The sequence below is a fragment of the Octopus bimaculoides genome, chromosome 11 (assembly GCF_046866305.1).
Source record: "Octopus bimaculoides isolate indiv1 chromosome 11, ASM4686630v1, whole genome shotgun sequence".
Lineage (NCBI taxonomy): Eukaryota > Metazoa > Mollusca > Cephalopoda > Octopoda > Octopodidae > Octopus > Octopus bimaculoides.
This window is the reverse complement of record NC_142938.1, coordinates 31511386-31522016: the sequence shown is the minus strand read 5'-3', so window position 1 is coordinate 31522016 and position 10631 is coordinate 31511386.

The window sequence follows — 10631 nt, the reverse complement described above, 5'->3', positions numbered from 1 at the left end:
CACACGTTCATTTTACCCTAGGAAACTGTTTTTCGTTTTAATTTGTCGTTGGGAAAGTTTCTTCATATTTACCAAAACAAAATATTAGTATTAAAGAAACAGACAGTAAACACTATGCAATAAATATTTTTAGATGTTTTATATCACAAAAGCAAATCAAATTGCATGAATACATTGTAAGATTGTTCCGCGAAAATTTCAAATAGCGTTGACGATAATTTTTGTCTTCGCGCATGTGCATAAACATGTACTCCGGTCTGGAAAACGCTATAACCGGTTAATGTGTATCACTCGGCATGCGTAACAGGACATAAAGAGAGACACCTTTTCTGTTAAATATATTACTAATAATCCGTATATGTATGTATATATATATGTGACTTGTGTGTTTTCTGTATTCTGGTTATTATTGTTTTCTTGTCTACGTTTTGTTTGCAATGTCCTGTACCCAAATATGCACCTATATATACAGGTAGACGTAGGTATGCACATACCTGTACGTATATCTGCATATACTCATTTATTATTTGTTTTTACATGACCGAACGCCAGCGTCACCAATGTTGTAAGTAGTTATTTCAACTTTATATTTCCTATCTCTTTCTCTATCACCTTTTCCCCCTCTCGTTCTTCCTCTGTTACTACTACGTATCTCTCTTTACCCCTCTCGTTCTTCCTTCTGTTATTACTATATCTCTCTCTTTCCCCCCTCGTACTTCCTTCTGTACTACTATATTCCTCTCTTCCTCTCTTTCTCTCGTTGCTCACCTATTCTTCTACCCTTTGTTTCTCCCTCTACCACTCTCTCTCTCTCTCTCTCTCTCTCTCTCTCTCTCTCTCCCTTACCCCTGCATGGTCACATCCTTCCGGTCACTAATCCTTTTCTTCCTTGGCTATCGCCGAGCAAACACGCGAACTTACTTCATCTCCACTTTCAAGTTCGTGCCTCACAGCGTTCATATACACATAATTTTTCACGTCTGGCCGTATAGCCTTTTCCGTTTGAATCCTGTCTTGTTTTATTTTCCGTTTGTTTTCCTGTCTTGTTTTTTGTCCGCCACTACATTCCTCCATGGCACAGGTTTAATTTGTGTATACAAATTTAATTTGCGGTCCATGGGAAGAGCCGTTTTAACGATGCGTCCTGCCCAACTCTTCGAAACGCCGGTGTTAAAACGGAGGTAGCTGATGAAGGAGAATGTTCTCTATGTGGCTTGTGTTTTCTGTACTCTGGTTATTATTATTTTCTTGTCTACGTTTTGATTACAATGTCCTGTACCCAGATATGCACCTATATATACAGGTAGACGTAGGTATGCACATACCTGTACGTATATATGCATATACTCATTTATTATTTGTTTTTATATATATAGTAGCCTACGACAAGTCTTTAGCTACTCTGAATTTTGAGATTTCATAATTTGTAACAAGTTTCTTGCATTTTATATTGAATTTTCCCTCATTTTGAGTAGATTAATAGATTTTTCAAATGATATTTCACTATGAATGTGAAAAGAAGAAGTGCAGAGATTAACGGGTTCAAATGAGAGCAAATCGTAGCAAATCAGTGCAGAAAGCCGAACAGAGAAATAGCAAAGTTTTTAAAGATAAATTATCAGACTGTTAATAATATTGTCAAAAGTTTTCAAGAAGGACATTGTCGTATGAAACCTCGTTCTGGAAGGTCGAATATCGTTTCGGGTAGAGAAAAAAAGGCACTGAAGAGGGAGATCATCAGAAACCGTCGTCTTATTGTCAGGGAGGTTGCAAACGACATGGAAATATCGCGATACTCTGTAAGAAAAATCCTAAAAGAACTAGGATATGAAAGAAGAATTTCAAAAAAGAAAACGTTGATTTCAGACATAAACAAAGGGAAAAAGTATGACTGGGCCAGGGAGCATGAGGACAAAGATGATGAATTTTGCCAGTCTGTGGTGTGGTCAGATGATATTAAATTTTGCCAGTATTCGAAATCAAGGCAAATCTATGGAGGAACAAAATTGAAATTTGGAAGACTGAATGTTTACAAGCTACCATGAAACATGGCGGGATTGAAGTCATGATCTGAATTTCGTGGAAAACCGGTTGGATGGTCCAAAATACTTTGATATATTAGAAAAAAGGACTGCTTCCGATTCAAGACACTAGTAAATTGGATAAGAACACTTCTCTTTTTCAAGAAGGTGGTGTACCATGTCATTACGAGTAAAGTTTCAAATGCCTGGAAAGAAACGCATGACATCAAGTCCCTCAGGTGGATACCTCGAAGCCCTGACTTGAACCCCATGGAGCATGTCTGGGAGTACCTTGACAAACATATTCGAGCTATATCTGGCAAAGTTACGTCCGCGGCAGCCCTCAAAAGCACTCTCTTGGAAATAACATGGAATAACGTAGACCAAACTATTTTCGCTAACTGATAACCTAGAATACATACTCAAACGTATCATCAGATGAAAGGATGAACCTATACGAGCAGAAGACTATGCATGTATAGCGAGTCAGAAATATGTGGGGGTGGGAACTGTCGATTTTAATGAGTCCAGTAGTTGAGAGGTACTTTCTTTTAACAATCCCGAGAAGATGAAAGTAAAGTTGACTTTGGCGGGATTTGAACTCTCTTAACATTTCCATACTGATTCATTGTTTATATTCTTTTAGAGTGATATATTGACAGAGCAGGGAGAGCATTGGACTAAGGCTTCTCTTTGTCTTTTTTCTACTTCCGGTGTTGATAAAATATCAGTCCAATAATGGTTTCCATTTTATGGCCCCTACACCACCTTAAATTTGAAGAACTACTATTTGTATAAGAAATCTATATTGATTGCTTTTCAGAGCGATGAATGGTGGACTTCGTAGAGCAAACGACATGTGATACTTCTTTCAGGAATTGACGAATCGTCTATACGCCACCCACTTCTTTTATCTGTGAGATCCCATACAATGATAGGGACACAGCAGACTCAGATGAGAATCAGAGGAAATGCATGGCACTCTTTAAGCAGATTGTTTTACATTACCACTGAAACAAGAAATGAGCTGTATTTTGCCCTTATAAAATAAATGTCAGCAAAATGCGTGGGCTTCATGATTCAACGACATATATATTAGACTACGTGGGTTTGTGTCAATGCCAAAAATAAACATTTCATTGCGTTCAAATATGTCTTTCCTCAAATGGATTCAACATTGAAATCTTAAGATAAGTGGCCGTGAGCAAATATGACATCGACGAGAAAAAATCATCACAAATTTCATTCCGCTAAAGTCGATAAAAATTAAGAATCAACCAACAACCGGTGGTTTATTTAATCAACTCCACACTTACTTTCATTAAATATTCTTTGTTTTTGTGTCTATTTTAGCAATATCATATATTAGAAGAAAGCTCCGAGATGATAGTAATATCGATCCTCAAAGCAGTTCATCATGGACCAGTAGCCGGATTACTACCTCCCACTTTGAGGGGTATGCGTTTGTAATCCAGGAATAAGAAATATCAACCAAGTACCTGATGCACAAAAGGGATAGAGATGCAGGCAAATCAGTGAAATGTGAAATGCAGACTTTGTGGAGTTCACACTGAAGATACCACCCACATCATAAGCAGTTGTCTGAAAATATCATCACGGTATAATCTACCGATGAGACATGATACTGTAGCTAGGACACTCTATAATGAAATCCGTCGGAGGACAAAGATATAAGAACCCACAATATGGTAAAAGCCATAGCCATTCATAATAAGGAGTACTGGTGGAATGTCCCACTGAAAACCTCAATACAATGTAAGCACAACAGACCTGCTATAATAAGTTGGGTTAGAGAAGAGAAACTGTGCACAGTTGTGGAAATTAGCTGCCCAGCGGATATTAACATAAAGCCGAATTATTCAAAAAGAAAAAGAGTAATATGATTAGATAGAGCGAGAAACGGGCTTTAAAATGATTTATAAAGTCAAAGTAATTTAACGAAAATTAATTTGAAAATACATGATTTGAAACCAAAATTTAAAATTCCGCAAGAACTTTCTTGACAACCTAATAAAAGGATAAAAGAACAAAAGAATAAAAGAATATATATATATATATATGTATATATATATATATATATATATATATATATATATATATATATATATATATATATATATATATATATATATATATATATATATATATATATATATATATATATATATATATATATATATATATATATATATATGTATGTGTGTGTTATACGACGGGCTTCTTTTCAGCTTCCGTCTGCCAAATCCTATCACAAGGATTTGGTCGGCCCGAGACTATAGTAGAAGATACTTGCCCAAGGTTCTCCGCTGTGGGAGTGAACCCAGTCATGATTAGCAAAAGAGGAAACCGGTAGACTATATATATGGTCTTATCTTATAAAAAGACATATAAAGTGTGTGCATGTTTCTTCTTTTGCTATATTTTTAACATCTCAACACGTGGGGAAAAATCTCTTCAACGAAACTTTTCACTTCTATACACACACAGATAGACATAGACACACAAACACACATACACACTTGTATGTGTGTATCTCTGAAGGTGTATATATAAATATGTATATATGCATATATATATATGTGTGTGTGTACTTGTTTGTATATATATATATATATATATATATATATATATATATATATATATATATATATACACACACATATATTGAGGGGATAACTTTTATTTTAATCTTAATAATAATGATATTTACAGTGAGTTGACGAAAAAGAAGTGATTATTTTCCAGTATTAATTTTAATCCTTCTAAAAGGTTTTTGAGAATTTTTCCATGATATGAATCGGGTGTTTTGTTAACCAGAAATTGATAGCTTCAATTTCTAGGTCATGTGGGATATTGGTGTATAGACTAGTTACATCCAAACTAACAAGAATTGTTTCCTGGTAGACACTTTTAGGTATGTAATTTAAGAAGTCCATAAAGTTGCTTAATCGTTGTGTACTGGATGTCGGTTCTGCAATGATTGACTAGACAGACAGACAGACGAATCACTGGTTCAAAGCAGAACAGGATTCAGACCTCCCTTGAATAGAGACAAAAATTTAGAAGAATATATTAGCTACCTACGATGCTCAGCTCAATCTAGTATGACAGAGAGGAGTTGTAAATCCAGCATATCTAAAGATCAATTGGAAGCATTAAAAGATTTACAAAAGAGACTCTTCGATAATTTTCAAAGAAGCTGACAAAAGTGGAGCAATAGTTATCATGGACAAGAACCATTACAGAGATATGGTGATGGAACAACTTAATGACCATCACTTCTACAAGAAGCTAAACCAAAACGAGGATAAAAATACCATGTGCAAGATACATAAACTGGTCTTAAAATATCGTAATAACCTAACTGAGAATTAAGTTAATTATTTAATCAACTTTGAAGTAAAAACCAGTAACTTCTATGGTTTACCCAAGATCCACAAAGCAAAAGAAATCCAAGACATCATAAAAGGAAACAATTCAACATATGTCGGAATTCCGAAACCCATGGACCTGAGACTACGCTGAATCATTGCAGGACCAGCATCCATTACACAGCAACTTAATAGATATAGTTCTAAAACCTTTATACAAAATGATACTAAGCTTTCCCCGGGACGATATGGACTTCTTAAACTACATACCTAAAAGTGTCCACCAGGAGACAATTCTTGTTTGTTTCGATGTAACTAGTCTACACACCAATATCCTACACGACCTAGGAACTGAAACTATAAATATCTGGTTAACAAAACACCCGAATCATATGGAAAGATTCTCAAAAACTATCATTTTAGAAGGATTAAAATTAATACTGGAAAATAATCATTTCTTCGATAACTCACCGTAAACATTTTTATTAAGATTAAAATAAAAATCTCCCTACGAAAAAAGCCGTCTCTACTCATTCTTTCAAATATATATAATAACGTACCAGGAACTTTCTCTTTATTATTCTACTATATTATACTGTGTCTGGAAAGAATGATCCTGCTTTAATGCCTTATTAACAAACACACTCACCTGTTCGATTTCCACTCATTTACTTAATTATTTTTTCTAAAATTTTCGTTGCTACTTGCACCCCTTCAATAATCGTTGACTATATATATATATATATATATATATATATATATATATATATATATATATATATATATATATATATATATATATATATATATATATGTATATATGCATATATTTCCTCACATTATTGGTAAAATCAAGGCAGAATTGGAAGCGCAGTGTGGCCAACGGTATATAACACCATCTGATAGTCTGGTCAATTTTATGATATACATAAATTATATACACATAGTATAATATAGCTAATATAGTATATATATATATATACATATGCATACACGCACAATTGGAGAATACGATTAACTCAAATATAGCGAAGTTTTATGAAAGCATATCGCAAACACACACAATTGTGCTTTTAAATTATGTAGATTGTTATGAAAGTAAATATGAAAATGTAACAGGCCACAACTCACTGATTAGTAGTTCGTTATGAATTACATCATTACAGTTCTGAGAAACTGTCTTGGACACAATATATAGGATACGAACAATGAAAATGAAAAATAGACTGTCTAGGTACTGGTCATATAGAGAACAGTACCATAAAACTATATAATGAATATATATACATTTAATGGATATATATCGGTCAACGAAAATATACAGGTCTGTCTATATATACGTTTATGTTTATACGGACATATACAAGTGTGTGTGTGTGTGTGTGTGTGTGTGTGTGTGTGTGTGTGTGTGTAGTTCTCTGTGATTTAGGAGTGTGTATTGTCATATCAGTGCATATAAAGACTCACTGGTTCTATAAACTAAAAGATTATACGTTCCAGTTAGGATGTCATAGTGACACTTCGTTCTAAAATAACTTTTCGGCAAATTCCTGTGTGAGATTTCCAGCCTTGGTCGGCTCTTCGTCCAGTTGTTATATAGTTGCTGCCGATTTTTATTCTAGCTACAAATGTAACCTCGTCTCTTTTTTTTGCTTACATTTTAGTCATATTACCATGTCAATCGAGTCACAAATATCATGAAATTGGTTCTGAAACTTATGCTGAAACTGCTCCCTATATTTCAGTTCGTGAGGGATGGTCCTAGATATAGTCAACACCAATAGAAGCTGGGAGTTCAAAACGCAGAGAAATGGCGTTAGAGTTTGCTTTGGCTGACTGTTCCAAGAGAGACCCATTAAACTTATATTGTACCATCTCTATGATCTTTTGCATGAGGTGAACGTTGTTTTGCTTATATCTTACTGAAATAGCACAATTTTATACATATACAATACTACCAAAGTCAAATGCCAACCTCTTACTGGAAATCTTTAACTCCGCATCATTTAGTGGATTAATAAATCTATTATGTTTCTCTTGTTCATACCTTACCTGAACAGCGTCATCATTCATTTGAACAAAGGGAAAACTTATCGGAACAGTGTGATCACTCATCGGCTCTCACAACAAGGAAAACACATCAACCAATAATACACAAAGGAATACAAACCGTTGTAATGCAATGAATCCCGTCTCGGCAATTTCCTCAGTAGATTCTATCCCTCAAATATAATTATTTGTGTTCCAACATAATTTCACTTGTTCTATTCTAATTTGTAGCACACAGTTAAGGAAAGCTTTAATGTCAACGTGTCTCCCTCCCAAAGACTTTGGTAAAGTATTGTGAAAAATGACATATAACCACGTGGAACCGGACACCATACACCTGTTCTGGTCCGTCAAATATCGTCAGACGAATCAGTTGTCACGTCACGTCTCAATCATCCAGCCATGTCAAACAACGTCCATACCCCCACCACGTACAATGCAATCTTATCACGAAGTGTGTAACATTCATGTTCTTGTGAAGAAAATTGGTGAAAGGCTGTTGTTGTTTACCACTAACACAGTGGTATCCTTCCTTTATTTCACTTCTAATATATAACTAATACTCTCATGTCTAACAGTCTGTTGCTAGTTCCTAACTGAACGACCAAACCAATATAATGTTTTCTTTTTATCTTCAGCAATTTATTTACGGTCTTTGACAATTTCCCCCTATCGATCACCATTCTAAACCATTGAAGAATTCTCATATTGGAAACGATACATTCAAATTCCTATGTTGCGTATCACTCTCAGCGAAAGAGACCACAGAACTCTTTCTCCAGTAGCCATCTATCAGAATATGCAGAAAATTCACACTTCTCCACTAAACTATTCTTATCAACTGAAGCACTCTTATCAACTAAACTATCCACGAAACTAATGAATTCTCTAAATACGACCTGGTTATCCACCTGTAATTTGCCGAAGTACACATTGATGTATTCAGAGATTCCATTGGCTGTCAAGCATTCGTCAATATCTGAACAAAACAAAGGAACTTTTAGACATTTGCTTCGGATTCAAAACTTTATTTAGAATCCCAGCGTTGGTATATGATGGCATTGCATTGTCTGTGTAACACTAATTATAGCAATATCTTTAGAATAGTTTTGGGCGTCAGAGAAAGTGTACCAACCCTGTCGGAGCATTAACGACCTAAGAGTATTCTCACTCATGACAAGTGTGGAACTCTGAGTAGCGATAGAATAGATAGTAGACTTTACACACACACACACACACACACACACACACACACACACACACACACACACACACATACACACTCAGTGGTACGTCTAGTTTTGGCCACTTCATTCTTCTTTTTCATCTATCCATCCATCCGTCCATCCCTCCATGAATTCATCCAGTCGCACTTCCATCCATATACCAATCCGTCCATGCATCTATCCACAGCCATCTATCTGCCCATTCATCCATCCATCCATCCATCCATCCATCCATCCATCCATGTGTATCTTTAATTAGTCAGCACCCAACCTTAGTCAGTCAGTGGAGCATTTTAGTTTCTATCAACACTCCATATTCGCGGCCATCCCTGTTATTATCTCTCCGCTGTAATCACAATTCTGACGTATGTCAACCACACTGACGATGACCAACACGATCGACGTCAAGTGATGTGGCTACAACTTATTAATGCTGTTTTCTTACACGATCTGACAAGAATTTCACCGTTCTTGTACGTCAGTTTATCCATTTAACGGTAGACGAAAGTTTTGATAAATTGCTTTTGGACTTGGTCATCAAATCGTCATTTTGGGACAGAATCTGCTGTTGAGAATGAAGAGACGAACATGGTGAAACGTTCACCTGCCTTTATTTGAGTATTGGTGTGTCTATTAGTGCTTTGTATGTAGGGTGCTACACATATGTATGCGTGTACATGAGTGCAGTACAAAGAACTTTTTATTCCTGTATATGTGTGTGTGCGCGCGTGTGTGCGCGCGCGTGTGTGTGTGCGTGTGTGCGTGCGCGTGTGTGCGTGCGCGCGTGTGATGGGCATGCGTGTGTGCGTGTGTCTGTCATAGAAATATGTGTGATCATACGCCCGTTAGTGCGATGTTATAGCGTGTCATCAATCACGTGATTGAAGGACATAGGCGTGGTTCTGACACCGGACATCAGATTTATCTGCCTTGGAACAATACCTTACCAGAAACGGAACATAACGTATGTATATACATGCGTGTGTGTGTGTGTGTGTGTGTGTGTGTGTGTGTGTGTGTGTGTGTGTGTTCAAAATCTCATTCTTCGTGCAAATTAACGCACGTCGATACACAGAAGCATGCATAGACACATACACGCGCACACATACATATGCATGTACCCGCGCATGCTTGTCTGTGCACACATGCACAAAGTGTTTGTTCAACTGAGAGCTAAGAAGGTAGTTGTAGTGTTCGTAGATTTTTTCTTGTCGATGATGGCAGTAATAAAACAGAGGTCAGTATAACATGAGGGGATGTCTACTGTATGTGTGTAATAAGCTTTGTAGTGATTATTGTAATGTACACACGCACGCACACACATACTTACCCACACTCACACACACACACATACATACACACACATGTATACATATGCAAGTGTATTGTTAAACCATATCTAGAAGTTTCATGCAGTTGTCTAGCATCAAACCGCACGAAACACTAACAAATAATCTGCATTTTGAAAGCATAGTTATTAAAGACCCTATATATTTATTTCTTTATTGCTCATAGGAGGCTAAACATAGAGGGGACAAACAAGGACAGACAAAGGGATTAAGTCGATTACATCGATCCCAGTGCGTACCCCGAAAGGATAAAAAGGAAAGTTGACCTCGGCGGAATTTGAACTCAGAACATAACGGCAGACTAAATAACGCTAAGCATTTCGCCCGGCGTGCTAACGATTCTGCCAGCTCTGTATATTTCCAATAACACAAGTCTGTATTGAGCACTTTACATTGTTGCCTCAAACACATACACACATGCACACAAACATTGTAAGATATAGAACAAGTTAATGTCTGGGAAAATAGATACAGAAAGATGTTATAAATGTTGGTGTTAGTTCCATGGTATTTGTGACGAACATAACAAACACCTTAGCGTATTAGAACAGTTAAGAGGTAATGTTTGTATTTAGAGAGTAAGTAAGGAAAGTA